The sequence below is a fragment of the Puntigrus tetrazona genome, chromosome 11, assembly GCF_018831695.1.
Source record: "Puntigrus tetrazona isolate hp1 chromosome 11, ASM1883169v1, whole genome shotgun sequence".
Lineage (NCBI taxonomy): Eukaryota > Metazoa > Chordata > Actinopteri > Cypriniformes > Cyprinidae > Puntigrus > Puntigrus tetrazona.
The window spans coordinates 6,336,298-6,354,035 of record NC_056709.1 but is presented as its reverse complement, the minus strand read 5'-3'; positions in this window follow the sequence as shown (position 1 = coordinate 6,354,035).

Below are 17,738 nucleotides of genomic sequence, written 5' to 3'. Positions count from 1 at the left end.
GGCGTCCCTGTGGTTGTGGTTGGTCCTGGTCAGAATCTCGTGGTTGGTCTCGTGGTTGTTCTCGTGGCTGGTCCTGGGCAGAATCTTGTGGTTGGTTTCGTGGGCGTCCCCGTGGTCGTGGTTGGTCTTGGGCAGAATCTCGTTGTGGATTACGTGGTCTTCCCTAGGCGAGGTGCTGGACGATCGGGTCTGGCTCTGTGGAACTCCTCTATAAGGGATGGGTCCAAAATGTCCCGAGCGGCTACCCAGGATCTCTCCTCTGGTCCGTAACCCTCCCAGTCCACCAAGTACTGAGCCGACCCCTCGTCTCCCTTGAGTCCAGTAGTTCGCGCACTTGATATGCGGGGTTCCCGTCAATTTCAAGTGGCGGCGGTGGTTCTGGGGCTTCATGGCCAGGGTCAACTCCCGGGTGGACCGGTTTGAGGAGGGATACATGAAAGGATGGAGATATACGATAATTAGTAGGCAGCTCAAGTTGATAAGTGACATCATTTACTTGTTTTATTATCTTGAATGGTCCTACATACCTTGGACTTAGCTTCTTACTGGGCAGCCGCATCTGATGTCCCTCGCGAGAGCCAGACCCTTTGTCCAGGTTGATATGGGGATGGGCGTCTGTGGCGTGTTAGCTTGAGTCTCCTGATACCTGATTGCTCTTTGTAGTCGCACATGAGCGCTATCCCACACCCTCTCACTCCTACTTAATCCAATCATCAACGGCTGGAACGTTGGATGGTTCTCCTGACCACGGAACATGGGCGGCTGATACCCGAGGACACACTGGAATGGAGTCATACCTGTAGCTAACTTGACTAGTGAGTTCTGAGCATACTCAGCCCATGGTAAAAACTCAGACCACCGGTGTTGTTCTCTGTGGCAATAGGTCGAAGGTACCTCCCGATCTCCTGATTAAGTCTCTCGACCTGTCCATTAGCCTGTGGATGGTAGCCTGAGGTAAGGCTCACATTAATGTCGAGGTGTTTGCAGAAGGCCCTCCATACTTGGGAAGTAAACTGAGTACCTCTATCACTCACTATATCCTCGGTAATCCGTAGATTCTGAAAACATGCTCGAACAGGGCGTAGAGAGGAGTTTCCATGGCGTGTGGGGAGGTTTTTCAGGGGAACTAATCAGCATGACTTCGAGAATCTATCAATAATGACTAAGATGACTGTGAAACCGTTAGACAATGGTAAATCTGTGACGAAATCAATGGATAGGTTCGACCATGGTCGCTGAGGAATGGGCAAAGGCTTGAGCAAACCGGCAGGCAATTCTCTGGGGGTCTTGCATTGTGCACATACCTGGCAAGCCTTGACATAGTTCGCCACATCCCGAGATATTGACGGCCACCAAAAGGCGTTCTCTGCGCTAACTGGAGTGTTCTATTGATGCCTGGATGACCTGAACTCAGTGAAGTGTGTACCCATTGTATGATGCGTTGGCGTATTGTCGATGGTACGTGAATGTTTACCAGGGGACATTGAGGGGGTGCTGGTTCATGCTGTAATTCCCTCTGCAGCTCCTCCATTATATCCCATGACACTGGTGCCAGGATTACCGTGGGTGGCAGAATATTATCCGGGACTCCCTCCTTCTGTGGTGCGCCATATCTTCGGGACAGTGCATCAGCCTTACTGTTCTTGGAACCTGGACGATAAGTGACAGTGAACTGAAAACGAGTAAAAAACAGTGCCCATCTTGCCTGTCTGGGGTTCAGCCTTTTAGCTCCCTTTGATGTATTCCAAGTTCTTGTGGTCCGTGATGACTTGGAACGGGTGCACTGCTCCTTCTAGCCAGTGTCTCCACTCCTCAATGGCCGCATGGACAACAGTTCCTTGTTTCCCACGTCATAATTTCTCTCAGCTGCCGTTAATTTCCTGGAAAGTAAGCACAAGGATAAAGTTTCCCTGGTTGACCGTGACGCTGTGAGAGAACAGCTCCAATTCCGCAGTCCGATGCATCCACTTCCACGATGAATGGTAGCTCCGGATTAGGATGTTTAAGAATTGGGGCTGTGGTGAAACGTTCCTTGAGGTTGGAGAACGCCTTAATTGCTCCTCATTCCATCTCAGCTTGGACGGCTTTCCTTTAAGAGAGAGGTTAGTGGTGCAGCAACAGTACTATAGTTCCGGATGAAGCGTCGGTAGAAATTTGCAAACCCTAGAAACCGTTGTAGCTCCTTGACCGTGAGTGGGTTGAGGCCACTCCAGAACCGCTTTAACCTTGTCATCGTCCATCCTCACTCCTGGTGGCTGATCTCGTAACCTAGGAACAAAGTCTGTGACACATGAAACTCACATTTCTCCTCCTTGACAAACAACCTGTTTTTCAGTAACCTGGACAGAACCTCCTTGACATGTCCAATGTGCTCGACTTCATTCTTTGAGTAGATGAGAATATCGCCAATATAAGCCACCACGTATTTGTTCAGGATGTCCTTGAAGATTTCGTTAATGAAGGACTGGAACACAGCTGGAGCATTAGCTAGCCCATATGGCATAACGAGATACTCATAGTGCCTCTAGTCGTCATGAAAGCAGTCTTCCACTCGTCTCCCTCCTTGATCCTTATCAGGTTATAGGCACTACGGAGGTCTAACTTAGTATACACTTTTTGCCTCACGTAGTTGTTCTAGAGCTGATGGAACTAAAGGTAGGGGATATGAACTTGACTGTGACGTTGTTTAGGCCTCGATAATCGATGCATGGACGCAGGCCTCCATCCTTCTTTCTGACAAAGAAGAATCCAGCTGCTGCAGGTGATGTGGAGGGTCTAATGAACCCAAAGCTAAGAGCCTCATTAATATATTCCTCCATAGCCTGGCTTTCAGTGAGTGACAATGGGTATACCTTGCTTTTGGGTGGCATGGCGTTAGGTAGGAGGTCAATCGCACAGTCCCATGGTCGGTGAGGTGGTAATTCTGTTGCCCGTGATTTGCTAAATACCTCTGACAGTTGCCTGTAGCATGCTGGTATCTTGATTCTCCTCTGATCCTCCGTACTCTCTACACTGGTGGTGAGGCAGTTCCTTGGAGATACAACGAAGCATCTGTTAATACACGTGTGAGACCATTGCGTTAACTCACCTCTACCCCAGGATATAGTTGGGTCGTGTATGCGGAAAGCCAGGGGAACCGAGGATTGCTTCATACTTGGATGAATCAACGATATAGAACGTAATGGTTTCCTTGTGGAACATGCCAACCTGGAGAGTAAGAGCCTTGGTTCTGAGAAATGCCTCCTCCGATGTCCTCGTCATTAATGGTCTTGATCCTTAAAACAGATTCACAAGGTTGAGAAGGAATGTGATATTTGGCGACTACCTCACGACTGATGATATTCAAGGCCGCGCCCGAGTCAACCATTGCCGTCAACATAACCTTTACATTGTTTAGACCAAGCATGATAGGTAAACATGAGAGCCTTGTTGCTCAGTGCGTGAAAATGATTCATATTTACCCGGTTTGTAGTGGTGGGTCTGTGAGGACAGTCAACCTGATAATGTTTCCCTTCTCCACAGTAAAAGCAAAGTTGAAGACAGCGCGGCGTTCGCGTTCTTCCATAGAGACACGTTGGGAGTTTACTTGCATAGGTTCCGGTTTCTCCATTAACTTCGTGTCGTATTTGATTCCTTTCCTGGCTCGCGATCATAAGCGGCGCTTTACGTTGTGGTGCCTGGCGCTTAAGATTATCGACACGGATGGTTAAGTTGGCGAGATCAGAAAAAGATAAATCCTCACCTCTACACGCCAATTCCGTCTGTAAATCTGCCGTGAGACTCCGTTTGAAAGTCGCCTTGAGTGCGACATCATTCCAGCCGCTTTGAGCAGCGAGCGTCCTGAACTCAATAGCATAATCAGCGGCTGTGCGTTTACCCTGGGACAGATCCATTAACTGGGTTGAAATATCCTTGCCCCCTGCAGGATATTCAAACACCTCTCTTAGCATCTGTAAGAAATAGTCAGCAGATGTCTTGATGTGGGGATCTGTATCCCAAACTGCAGTCGCCCAGTCAATCGCTCTTCCAGTCAGTAGCGTCATAATAAAAATGACTTCTTCATTGTTGAATCTACCCTGCTGAAACTCCAAATACAGCCTGACCTGGCGAATGAAACCCTTGCACCGTTCAGCAGAACCGTCAAACTTTTCGGGTAAGGCAAGGTTTACTGTAGAAAACGTGGTAGGCGGTAGATCCTGAATGTACCGGGTGAGGTGTTCGTTCACCGACTGCAGTTGATCCAATCGAGACTGGTAACCTTTCAATAGCTCCTCCTGGTATGCCATCCATTGTTGCATGTGTGTCACATCCGCTGGAGTCTGGTCAGGCGAAGTATTCTGTAAGGAGGAGGCGGAAGCCGATTGCGAATCCATTTGCGGATGTTTATTGGAAACACACACACAGATGAGGATTGTCAGAAACAAGCAAGGGTTGGCAACAGTAGTATCAGTCCGGAAGGCAAACATACACAAAGGGAGATCCGTGGGCAAAGTCGAATGAAGGCAAAGGTCAATAACAAAGTTCAGTAGTAATCGGTTACCGTAACAGACAAGGAAGATCCGTGAAGAAGTGAGTCGATAAAGCAAGCAAAAAGGTCATACACAATAGAAGTCAGTAGATCAATGGTAAACGCTTGGTAAGGCAGACAGGCTGGCAATACGCCGCGTAGAGCACCTGGTGCTCTACGGTTATATAACCCTAACCCGAAGTAGTAGTAGTAGAGGGGCGGCTCGAGTCAGTAGAGAGGGCTCCTCTGCTGGTTGGATGTTACATTAATAACTTTAAAAAAAAAAAAATATTAAAATATTATGTTGATAGAAACACATACTATATTAGAATTATATATATATATATATATATATATATATATATATATATATATATATATATATATATATATATATATATATGACTCTTACAAAGACATCTAATATTTGTCTCATGCTTGATATTTAATATTAAAAGTGATTGATTTGTGTCACGCACAGTGTAACATATCCACCTTTAAAATGTAGGCCTATATAAAGGTTATAAAAATAGTTTTAGTGTAAAAATAGTTTTACTCAGAAATTTTAATTTTACATTTGATTTGAAAATGTTTTGTTATTAATAAACTGAAATGTGAAATTGTAAAGTACAAAGACTAAAACAATATTTTCTTGTATAATGTACTCCAGTAGGCTAATCTGTTTCTCAGGACCTGAACCATAGAATCATATTATAGAGCTTGTTTTGATCTTGAATATTACCCTTGTCTGTGAAACAGGGTAGATGTGGATTTTAATTAGCGTTTTGACGCAGTTCATTCAGTGAAGAAAAAGGACATCTTAGCATTCTTACCTCTCAGATAGGTTCTTCAAGGTATCTTAAAATGATCAGGTGTCCAAGTTACAACATCTAGCTACTGGAGTGCCTCAGGGCTCATTTCTTGAACCACTTCTCTGACGACATTGGTTTGTTTGGTTGCCCCTTGCATCCATATGTCCTTCTTCCATCACTCTACATGTGCACAAGCTCTGTTCCCTCAGTGACTGTTTGCCTTTTTCTAAAAAAACTGATAGTATATCCGCAGTTGAATCCTTCTGTTGATTTCCTAACACTGTCATTCTGTCCTGATGATGCCAATAGCTGCTCAAATCGGAGCTTGCCTGACGTGTCTTGATGTCTGCTTTAGCTCAAACTTGCAGAGACAGAACTGATTGTGTTTTCAACAAACCTATCACTTAATCACTATTTCACCACCGAGCTAGGGACATCAACCATAACTCCTTCAAGGACATACTTTTCAACTCCTCTACTTTAGTTCTGTCCAGGCTGGACTATTGCAGTTCTCTCTTGGCAGGTCTTCTAGCGAGTTCTGTACAATTCATCCAGAATGCCGGCTGCAAGATTAAACTTTAATGAGCCGAAAATAATGCATTTCATTGCCACTCTTCATCAATTTTACCAATAGCTGCTTACACAAAATTTAAGGCATTGATGTTTGTCAACAAAACACCACCAGCTCTGCACACCTTTATCGTAATTTACCGTAATTGCATGTAATTTACATTCCGGAGAGTACACATAGTGCCATCCCAGTTAGATATGAAATCTTAACTTAATCTTAATCCATGCAGGTCTTTTCCGTCTTTATTTTACCATCAAACTCTGCCATTTTCTATTCATATTCTTGTTTACCTACTTGTTGTAGTTTTATTTTTTTAAAAAACAACTTGACTCTAACACTCATTTGCATTTCTATTCAGTTTTTTCCCCCTTTTATTAAAAAATAGGTCACACGTTATATTAAGTGGCCCTTACACCTGTGTACTCACCTAGGAACTACACGTGTAGGTACACATTAGACATCTACAGCTGTAATATTTCTGTAACTACTTCATGTAACAACCTTCAGAATGGCATGTGTAAGTGAAAATGTGCAACAGAACATTGGTAACAATGGTTTTTTCACTTCACTTCAACAGTGAATATTATTTTGTAACAATAATATGCATAAAAGTAATTGGAACAATTTAATCTAAGAGGTGGATACAGGTAGGTTTATGGATATATAAAGTAAGTTAGATCTGGAGTTGATGCTGCACTGTAATAACAGTGTACTTACACGTATGTACAACTCCTCAGGAACTCACGTAACATTCTGTACACCAACCACAAATTATGTAAAGCCTAACTTACCACTGCTGTGTAACATCAGAGTAATTACATGGTAAATCCATAGGAATTGTCTAATTAATATAAAGTGTAACACGTCCTTTACCAAAGAGTGCACGTTAGTTCTCTTACACATTTGTACTTTCATTACCAAAAATGCTTTTATCAATGTCCTGTTACACTTGCTATTTGTTTGAGTTTTTGTGATTTGCTTTGGAAAAACTCGTCTGCTAATATTACTAAATGTAACATTATAAAATTGTTTGCAGACCGAAGTCTTGAAACTTTTCCTCAAATTGAGCAGCAGGCATAAAAAGGCGCGAGTAAAACTCCACATGACTTTCTTTGTTTTGACTGAGAACAAAAGTAGCAGCCAAACTCAAACTGTCATTGTGCGTGAGGGAAAATGTCCTTACACATGAAGAACGGAGGACACCGAGATGGTGGCCACCGGATGGGCAGTTCAGCGTCTGGTGACGCCGGTATCCCAGCTCTCTTCACAGATCCAACGACTGAGACTTCCCACTGTGCCGCCGCTCGCGGATGCCCACATGAACTGTGTCAGAATGACCATGGCCTGAACCGCCTACCAACTCCTGAAAGGTATGGCGGGGAACCTAATATGCGCAGGCCTTTTCTGACAAAATGTTCCATGTTCTTTCTCTACAGCCACAAATGTTCGCTACTGTAGAGTCTACAGGGCTCATTAACGTCAATCAAATAACAAGGCGTGGTTTACATTCAGAAGCGTGGAGCATCGGTTTTAGCGGTGAAAGAGTCAGTTGAGTAACGAAAACGTTTTATTTATTATCTATTTTAGTAGAGAAACGGTAGAAGACTGACAGTGATGCACTACTCAACCTTTTCCTCGAATATGCCCGTTTGGAATTAAAAATATGGTAGGCTATAATTTCATGACGAAAATATTTTCCCATCTCCTTGTTACAAAACAAGAAACGTACATTCGGCATTAAGTAGACATATACAAGTAATAATAGCATGTGCATATTTGAAAATATGGTTTGCAAATCGATACACCGGCAAATCGCCATCGTATCGCCCACGTGATCGCGATCGAAATCGAGTCGAGGACTCCCTGCTGTTTCTATGGCGGTGGAACTATTAGAACTACTAGTGACGTGGCTAAAAGAGCAGTAATTAGACATACTTGCAGAATCTCTTCACTTCGATGATTTTCTGAGCAGAAAGTCTACTATATAGACCGTTCAAAAAAGTTTATATTCGGCGTGTTGGTCCATACAGTTTACAGAGTCAAAATCTGTACTCACAGTGTGTTTCACACGCAATTTGATAACTCTACATCTGACATCAAAACTTAATCAAAAAACTAGAAGTCATCATGTCTTCAGAACTGAGAGAAGTGCTTGTGGATGTTTATGTCAACGGCATCTTCTACTGCAGTGACAGTGTCTGGGCATCAGATGACCAAGATGTGGAGTCGGATATTACCAGTGCCATCTATGACCATTTCAGTCCCACAGTTCATGTGCAACTGAATGAGGTCTTCATTGAGGAGAAAGACGTGTAGCTGGAAGAAGTCTTCATTGAGGAGAAAGACGTGCAGCTGGAGGTTGATATCAGTGATGCCAGCTCAGAGTCGGTGCCACTGGTGTCTGAAGGACCGATCGATCCAGTGGGGCCTTCCCAAGAGGGAAGCGTCAGTGAGACTGATCAGGATAACATGGACGGTTCTCCCTGAAACTTCTGAGGAGAGCATCAGAACAGGTAAATGTCAACAGATCGGCTGAAATGCAACATTGCAATGAGGCGCAAATAAAAATATGTACTGTTTTTGTGGCAGCACGTTAATTAGTTATTTTTAATCTGTGGTTACACTGTTTATAATTACAAAGTGTTCTTTTCCAGAATTTGCCAAAGTGAGGAAGGCAATCAGTGAGTTCTTCCGAACTGGGATTTTGCCACAGTCTGAGATTGATGCGGTTGTTTCCAGTCGTTGTGTGAGAGTCAGGAAGCAGCAGTAAGATTGTTCAGAGTGGCATGGATGCCTTATCTGAAATCTCAGAAGAGGACATCCCAATAGGTATATCAGTAGTGCAGTTGAAATTCAACATTTTGTAAAAAAAAAAAAAGTGAAATGAAATAAAAATAGGTAAAGTCTGCATAGGGAATAATTTTTACCCAAGCAACAGTATATGTGACCACAATTTAATTATCCATGTTTACTGTGTGGTAAAACGTGTTTCTAATAAAATATTGTTTTTCTTCTTTTTTTTAGACTTTGTTAAAGTGAGGAAGACCATTAGTGAGTTCTTCCGGACTGGGATCTCATTACAGCCCAAGAGTGACCCAGCTGTTTCTGAGCCACTACGTAAAGTAGCAGGAAGCAGCAGTGGGATCGGTAAGGGTAGAGTGGAGCTTCATCTCAAATGTCTGAGGAGAACATCCCAACAGGTAAATATCAACAGAGCAGTTAAAATACAGCATTACACTGAGCTGCAAATACAAATGTCTGATACAAGGTAAGCCAAATCTCACATATTTTTGGACACATAATATCGCTGAGCCACAGTAAAAGTGACCACACTTTACATGTTTAATATGTGGATCGAAGAAGTTTCTTATATTGTTATTCTTTGTCTTTTAGAATATGCCAAAGTCAGGAAGACAATTAGTGCGTTCTTCCATAAGCGTTGTGATCTCTCAGCACAGCCGTATCCAGATTCAGAGTCACTGTGTGTCCCGAATGAAAGCTCTCACGAATCAACATCTGAGCCTCTGGAACATGAACCAGATCATTTTGATCTTGAGGAATGGTCCATTGTGAGCAGCTCTGAACTGGAACCTGCATGCTCAGAAGGTTTGGTGGTTGACTTCAGCGTTGCCATCTCGGAGCCGAGGAGCCCAGTTCTGGTGCCTGAACACCTGACTGATCCAGAAGGGCCTTCAGCAGAAGTGTCAGGGAGCAGCAGCGGGAATGATCAGGGTGGCAATGATGCTTCTCCTGAAACCCCGAGGAGTACATCCCAACAGGTGAATGTCAACAGAGCGTTTGAGTTGCAACATTTCAATTACATGCAAGTCAGACAAATTATTTGTGTTCTAATTTCATATTGTTATCTTCTTTTTCAGAATATGTCAAAGTTAGGAAGATCAACAAAATTAGTCAGTTCTTCCAAAAGCTCTTTGGGATCTCAGCACAGCCTCAGAAGGATCCAGCTCTGCCAGAGCCTCTGTGTATCCCAGAAGCAAGCATTCCCAAACAAGAACCTCAAGCGACAGAGCATTCAGTCTTAGAGAACTATATTCCTCAAACATTTCCCAATTGAAAACTCTTTTTGGAGGAAGGTAAACTGTCCAAGACGCCTGTCACTGAGGTCTGGCCCAACATCTTCTTGGGGAATGAGTAAGTCTGCAACTTATAGATTAATATGTGATGAAGCAATAATGTAATGCAGGAGCATGGAGTTAAACACAATTCTGTTTTTAAAATGTAAGTCCTCTTTACTGAAAGACTAATCTAGATTGTTGTGTTCTTGTTCAGAGAAACAGCAAGAGACCAAGCAAACTCAAGGAGATGGGTATTACCCACATCTTAAATGCTGCAGCAGTGAAGAAGAAGCTGAGGGTGTTGATGGGAATGCCAAAAGAGAAAGACCTGAATGGGAAGGTTAATACAGGGGAGAAATATTACAAAGGCATGAACATCAAATATTGCGGCTTGCCTACAACACACAGAGATGGTTTGAAGATGGGCATGTACTTCTCACCAGCTGCCAAATTCATCCACAAGGCCCTGAGGAACCCAGAAAGTGAGATCTTTTATCAACCGTTCTGCAGTGATCAGTTTTTGAAATCAGCTTTTTTGACTATGTTTTGTTTTTATTTCCACAGATAAGGTGCTACTTCACTGCTGTGACGCTATCAGCCACTCTCCTACACTTCTGCTGGCATATCTGATGATCCACCGTGGCATGATGTTGGAAGAATCCATCGATCATGTTATAAAGGTGCGACACATCAAGCCCTCCATGAGATCCCTGACGCAGCTGATGTCTCTCAATGCTGAACTCGTGGAGCAGCGAAAACAACAGCTACAGGGCAACCAGGTGGCAAAGTGCCACTAAAAACATAGAGCACATAGACTAAATACTAATACTTAATAAAATTTTGAGAAGCATTCTTTTTGGTGTTCCTGATTTCTATTTTAGTGTTTAATTTGGTCCTGTGTTTATATAAAAAGCTCCCTGGATGTTTATTTATTCTTATTATATACAGCATGACTACTATTAGGTACACATGTCTGTCCACTGTAAATATATGCAAAGAAAAATATGAAGAGGAAATGTGAAAATATAATGAAAAGTTTAATTTGCCACTTTACTTTACAGGTATGATTTAAATTTGATTTTGAAACTGGTAATTTAATTAATAACTTTAAAAAAATAAATATTAAAATATTATGTTGATAGAAACACATACTATATTAGAATTATATATATATATATATATATATATATATATATATATATATATATACATATATATATATATACATATATATATATATGACTCTTACAAAGACATCTAATATTTGTCTCATGCTTGATATTTAATATTAAAAGTGATTGATTTGTGTCACGCACAGTGTAACATATCCACCTTTAAAATGTAGGCCTATATAAAGGTTATAAAAATAGTTTTAGTGTAAAAATAGTTTTACTCAGAAATTTTAATTTTACATTTGATTTGAAAATGTTTTTGTTATTAATAAACTGAAATGTGAAATTGTAAAAGTACAAAGACTAAAACAATATTTTCTTGTATAATGTACTCCAGTAGGCTAATCTGTTTCTCAGGACCTGAACCATAGAATCATATTATAGAGCTTGTTTTGATCTTGAATATTACCCCTTGTCTGTGAAACAGGGTTGATGTGGATTTTAATTAGCGTTTTGACGCAGTTCATTTCAGTGAAGAAAAAGGACATCTTAGCATTCTTACCTCTCAGATAGGTTCTTCAAGGTATCTTAAAATGATCAGGTGTCCAAGTTACAACATCTAGCTACTGGAGTGCCTCAGGGCTCATTTCTTGAACCACTTCTCTGACGACATTGGTTTGTTTGGTTGCCCCTTGCATCCATATGTCCTTCTTCCATCACTCTACATGTGCACAAGCTCTGTTCCCTCAGTGACTGTTTGCCTTTTCTAAAAAAAAATTGATAGTATATCCGCAGTTGAATCCTTCTGTTGATTTCCTAACACTGTCATTCTGTCCTGATGATGTGCCAATAGCTGCTCAAATCGGAGCTTGCCTGACGTGTCTTGATGTCTGCTTTAGCTCAAACTTGCAGAGACAGAACTGATTGTGTTTTCAACAAACCTATCACTTAATCACTATTTCACCACCGAGCTAGGGACATCAACCATAACTCCTTCAAGGACATACTTTTCAACTCCTCTACTTTAGTTCTGTCCAGGCTGGACTATTGCAGTTCTCTCTTGGCAGGTCTTCTAGCGAGTTCTGTACAATTCATCCAGAATGCCGGCTGCAAGATTAAACTTTAATGAGCCGAAAATAATGCATTTCATTGCCACTCTTCATCAATTTTACCAATAGCTGCTTACACACAAAATTTAAGGCATTGATGTTTGTCAACAAAACACCACCAGCTCTGCACACCTTTATCGTAATTTACACGTAATTGCGGTAATTTTATTCCGAGAGTACACATAGTGCCATCCCAGTTAGATATGAAATCTTAACTTAATCTTAATCCATGCAGGTCTTTTCCGTCTTTATTTTACCATCAAACTCTGCCATTTTCTATTCATATTCTAGTTTACCTACTTGTTGTAGTTTTATTTATTAAAAACAACTTGACTCTAACGCTCATTTGCATTTCTATTCTGTTTTTCCCCCTTTTATTAAAAATAGGTTATATTAAGTGGCCCTTACACCTGTGTACTCACCTAGGAACTACACGTGTAGGTACACATTAGACATCTACAGCTGTAATATTTCTGTAACTACTTCATGTAACAACCTTCAGAATGGCATGTGTAAGTGAAAATGTGCAACAGAACATTGGTAACAATGCTTTTTCACTTCACTTCAACAGTGAATATTATTTTGTAACAATAATATGCATAAACGTAATTGGAACAATTTAATCTAAGGGGTGGATACAGGTAGGTTTATGGATATGTAGCGCCCCTACCTCCTTTTATAATGGCTTAGTAAGGAGCAGCACCAGGTTCAATAAACTAATGCCTAAGAGATGGTGTATTAAAAAAGGCCCTCTGACGTCACTGAACTATATACTTTTCTTTTAGACAGTTAATCAGAATAAGATATATACTCACAGTTTGACTGATCAAGAATAAACTCTTTAGAATAAATAAAACACTTGAAGTAGAAGAAAATAAACAGAATTTAATTCCAGTAAATTGAAAGAGTTAGAAATAGATTAACTTTCAAGTAGAATTAAACAGTAATACTATAATACTATCAAGTAGTATTCACACCACCAAGATGATCTCAAATTGGATACCAAGTTACCCCCAGAAAGGGAAATGTCACAAATGACTGGATAAGGGAAGTGAGCTCCGTATCAAATACACTTTGAGTTAACTGAGATAATCAACCCACTAGTAATAAAATGTATACTGCAATGTGATTTTTGTGTAAAAATAACACTATGAATACTCACAAACCTAAAGCGCTGAATAACTTTGTATGAATTGATAATAAACACCGTGGGCCCACACGCACACACACACACTCTTATAACCCACACCGAAGCAGGCCTGAATCGTCGCTTGGGTACGTAGTGGCCGTGGAAACAGAAAAAACTGGCCTCTTCACTCTCCTGAGCAGCAAACAAATGAAAACCAGTGTACCTGGATTCCTTTTTGAACTGTGGTACGATCGCGGAAACTCCCTGGTAGGCCTCCTGCAGATCCTCGTACTGCGCCGTCCCGGTGGCCGATGTGGGTCACACTCCAACGCGCAGCCAGAGGAACCCCAGACCTCGCGGTGATCTGGAGCGCTATCTGGTTTCCTTCGGGACAATTACACGACGAAACGTCCAAAATCTCAGTCCTTCTGTCCTCGTTTCAAAGTTATTATCAAAAAACGCGCTTTAAACACCGTCTGTCTCAGCACTCAAAACGAGTGGAATGACGTGACCGCCGTAACGGAAAAAAGCGAACATGGAATATACGAACATAAACAACACAATAACGTAAATAACTTGTGTATACACACGCACTATATACACTTAAAAGTATTAATTGGATGATTTATCAATTAATTTACTGTATTTCCTCCAGTATTTTCAGCTCAAATCTCTCCGATCAGTTCTATATTTTTGCGGCACATCTCTTCTCTCTCCTCATTAACCACTCACATCCCTTATTTTACCGAGAGGGCGGGACTTAACACATACTACCCAATGAAAATAAAATTCATCCTAACATGTAGGGCAAAAGCAAGTTTCTTCACCTGTGCACCCCCAATCAATGTTAATACCAAACCTGGCATTCTTAAAGACACAAGCACACATATTTTGTGACTCAGTATAAACAAATGTTAGACTCATTAATATTTCAGTTCTGAATGAGACTGAATGAAACAAACTCTAAATGAAGAAACGTCAACCCACAACACTCCAGAATTATATTCTAGTGGGTTACATACTCCCCCTTCTAAACATCTCATGTCCCCATGAGATCACTTCTTAACTGTACACTTTAACTGTAGCTCTGGGCTCCATCTGAACACTTAACTGAGCACATTGAATGCACTGTGCCATAGGGTGACACCACACTGTGCTACAGTGTTTCTTTTCTGATTTTCCACCCTCAACATGTATAATCATTCCTCTATGAACCAGGGTTAGAGGTCGGTTAGTTGGCCGGCCCAAGCTTTCATAGTTCAATTTGATTACAGGTCTTAGGTTTCTTTTGGGGCGGGAATAAACAGTCTCTGCTACCTCTCTGTCAGCATTAGCTGTACCGGGATCTCCCCCTTCTAAACCAGGATCTTCTCTTTCTTCTGGACTCTGATCTGGTTGTTCTCCACGGACCTCTTCAGTGAACATCAACTCAGCAGCTTCTGTATGAGGTCCATCAATTCACCTCCAAGGTAAACCCGTGTCCTCCACCGCAGATCCATCTTGTGCATCACTCTCTGGTCTGGGTTGTCTCTCTACCCTGTTTGAGTAGTAATACCACAGATCATCCTCGTCACTTTCAGACTCGGTTCTGGGTGCATATTCTCTTTGTGTCACACTCCTCCCTCTTAACTCTTTCTTTTGTTTTCTTTCCACAGGTCCTGTCCTGGTCTCTGGCGGCGCAGAAACTTTTCTTGGGTCTTCAGGAATGGACAACCTCACTTCATCCCCAACAGGTAAGATATGGTCTCGGTGTAACATTCTCATACTCCCCATACCGGATTCAGGTTTCAGGCGATACACAGGTAAGTTTTTAACTTTTCCACCACCAGGTAGGGAATGGAATTCCACTTGTCACCAAGTTTGTTCTTTCCTGTCAAGGCCAGATTTCAGTATCAACACACGATCTCCGACAGCTAAGGTCTGGTGTTTTACTTGCTTGTCGTACAACCGTTTGTTTTTCTGTTGACTTTTCTGGGAAGATTCCGTTGCTAATTGATACGCTTTCTGTAACTCTGTTTTCATTCTTTCGACATACTGTCGATGGCTACCAACTCCTTTTCCATCAGGTGAAGTCCCAAAACACACATCCACCGGCAAGCGAGCTTCTCTCCGAACATAAGATAGTACGGTGAGTAACCAGTTGCTTCGTTCTTAGTACAGTTGTAAGCGTGTACTAAACTGTTAATGTGTTGACTCCATCTGCTTTTCTCTACAGGATTCAGGGTACCAAGCATGGAAAGTAGTGTTCTGTTGAATCTCTCAGGCTGGGGGTCCCCTTGTGGATGATAGGGAGACGTCCTAGATTTTCTGATTCCCAGCATACTCAGGAGCTCTCTTTTATGAGACCGCTCTCAAAATCTCTTCCTGATCGGAGTGAATCCGGGAAGGTAAGCCATAGTGAATGAAGAATTTGTCACACAATATCTTGGCAACAGTTAGAGCTTTTTGGTCTTTAGCTACAAATGCTTGGGCATAGCGTGTGAAATGATCAGTTATAATGAGAACGTTACTGAGACCCTTTGAGTCGGGCTCGATAGACAAGAAGTCAATGCATACTAGATCGAATGGCCCACAGCTGGTCAGGTGGTGCAGTGGTGCAACTTTCTTGGATATCGTCTTTCTGGTTACACAACGTCCACAATTCTTAACATACTGCTCTATGTAGGTGGACATTGGGGCCAATAGAATCGATCTCTCAGGAGTTCGGTTGTTTTCTCTACTCCTAAATGGCCTGAATCATCATGCAAGGACCGCAGAACTTGGGACCAGTACTTTTCAGGTAAGACAAGTTGTTTCTTTTCTCTCCCACAGGAACTTTTAGTGACGCGGTGTAGAAGCTGGTTCTGGATCATCAACTTAGGCCCTTGACGCTGTAGCAGAGTAACGGTGGCATTGGAACTCTTAGCAACGGTAAGTATTTTCCCTGACTCTACTTCGTACTTCACTTCACGGATTACAGGATCCTCCTCTTGCGCTTTCCTTAACTCTTCATTGGTCAGTTGTTTCATATGACCCAGACTCAATGCTGTGGGACAAGCAAATGCCTCTGGAATACTCTGAGGAGGACACATAAATGATCCACCAGTCTGAATGATGACTCGTCACTCTCTGAAACAACTGTTAACTGGCAGATGGCTCTTACTGCCGAATTGGGTATTTCCTTCCATTCAGACTCGGTTGGTTCCCAGGGGGTAACGAGAAAGGATATCTGCATCAATGTTATGGCGCCCAGGTTTATACTTTAAACTAAAATTATAGGTAGCCAAAGCAGCTAACCAGCGATGACCCGTGGCGTTCAGTTTAGCACTAGACAACACATAAGTCAGTGGATTGTTGTCTGTCATTACCGTGAACTGGGCTCCGTATAGATAATCGTGGAACTTGTCCACCACCGCCCACTTCAGCGCCAAAAACTCCAGCTGATGAACTGGGTAACGTCCTCTGAGTCGCTCAGCTTCCTGCTTGCATAGGCTACTACTATAACCAGAAAATCAGAGCACATCACACCAGTCCTCAGGTCCTTACACTGGCTTCCAGTGACATTTAGAATTGATTTTAAAGCACTTTTACTCGTTTATAAATCACTCAATGGACTAGGACCTAAATACATTGCAGATATGATCACTATTTATACACCTAACAGGCCACTCAGATCACTAGGATCAAGTCAGTTAGAAATACCAAAGGTTCACACCAAACAAGGAGAATCTGCTTTTAGTTATTATGCTGCTCGCATCTGGAACCAGCTTCCTGAAGAGATCAGATGTGCTGAAACATTAGTCACTTTTAAATCCAGACTCAAAACTCATCTGTTTAGTTGTGCATTTACAGAATGAGCACTGTGCTGCGTCGAACTGTGCTACTTTGCTTCTTTTATTTAAACTGTTTTAATCTCTTTTTGCTTTAAATTCAATTTATCTTAAATCAGTGTTTTATTTTATTTTAATTTCTTTTATTGTTATTTAAACCTTGTAATTATTTTATTTCCTCTTTTGTAAAGCACTTTGAATTACCATTGTGTATGAAATGTGCTATATAAATAAACTTGCCTTGCCTTGCCTTACTGGCCTGAGCCCTTCAGGATGTTCCTGATTCAGGACAGCTCCTACACCGTTCATGCTGGCATCCACGTGTAATGCGTAAGGCTTGGAGGGGTCTCGCGAAAGCGAGCACAGGGGCATGTGTGAGGCAGTGGATGATTTTGTTAAAAGCTGTGGTACGTGTCATCCCAGCGCTTTCCAAAGGGTTCGGATTCCTTGAAGTACTTCGTTCCATCCTTTTCCTTCTTCTTGTGACCAGATGTTGGTGGATACCCTTTGGTGAGTTCAGTCAATGGCCTCACAATGGCTGAATAACCCTTTATGAAGCGCCGATAAAACCCACAAAACCCCAGGAAAGATCTCAGTGACTTTAGGTCAGTGG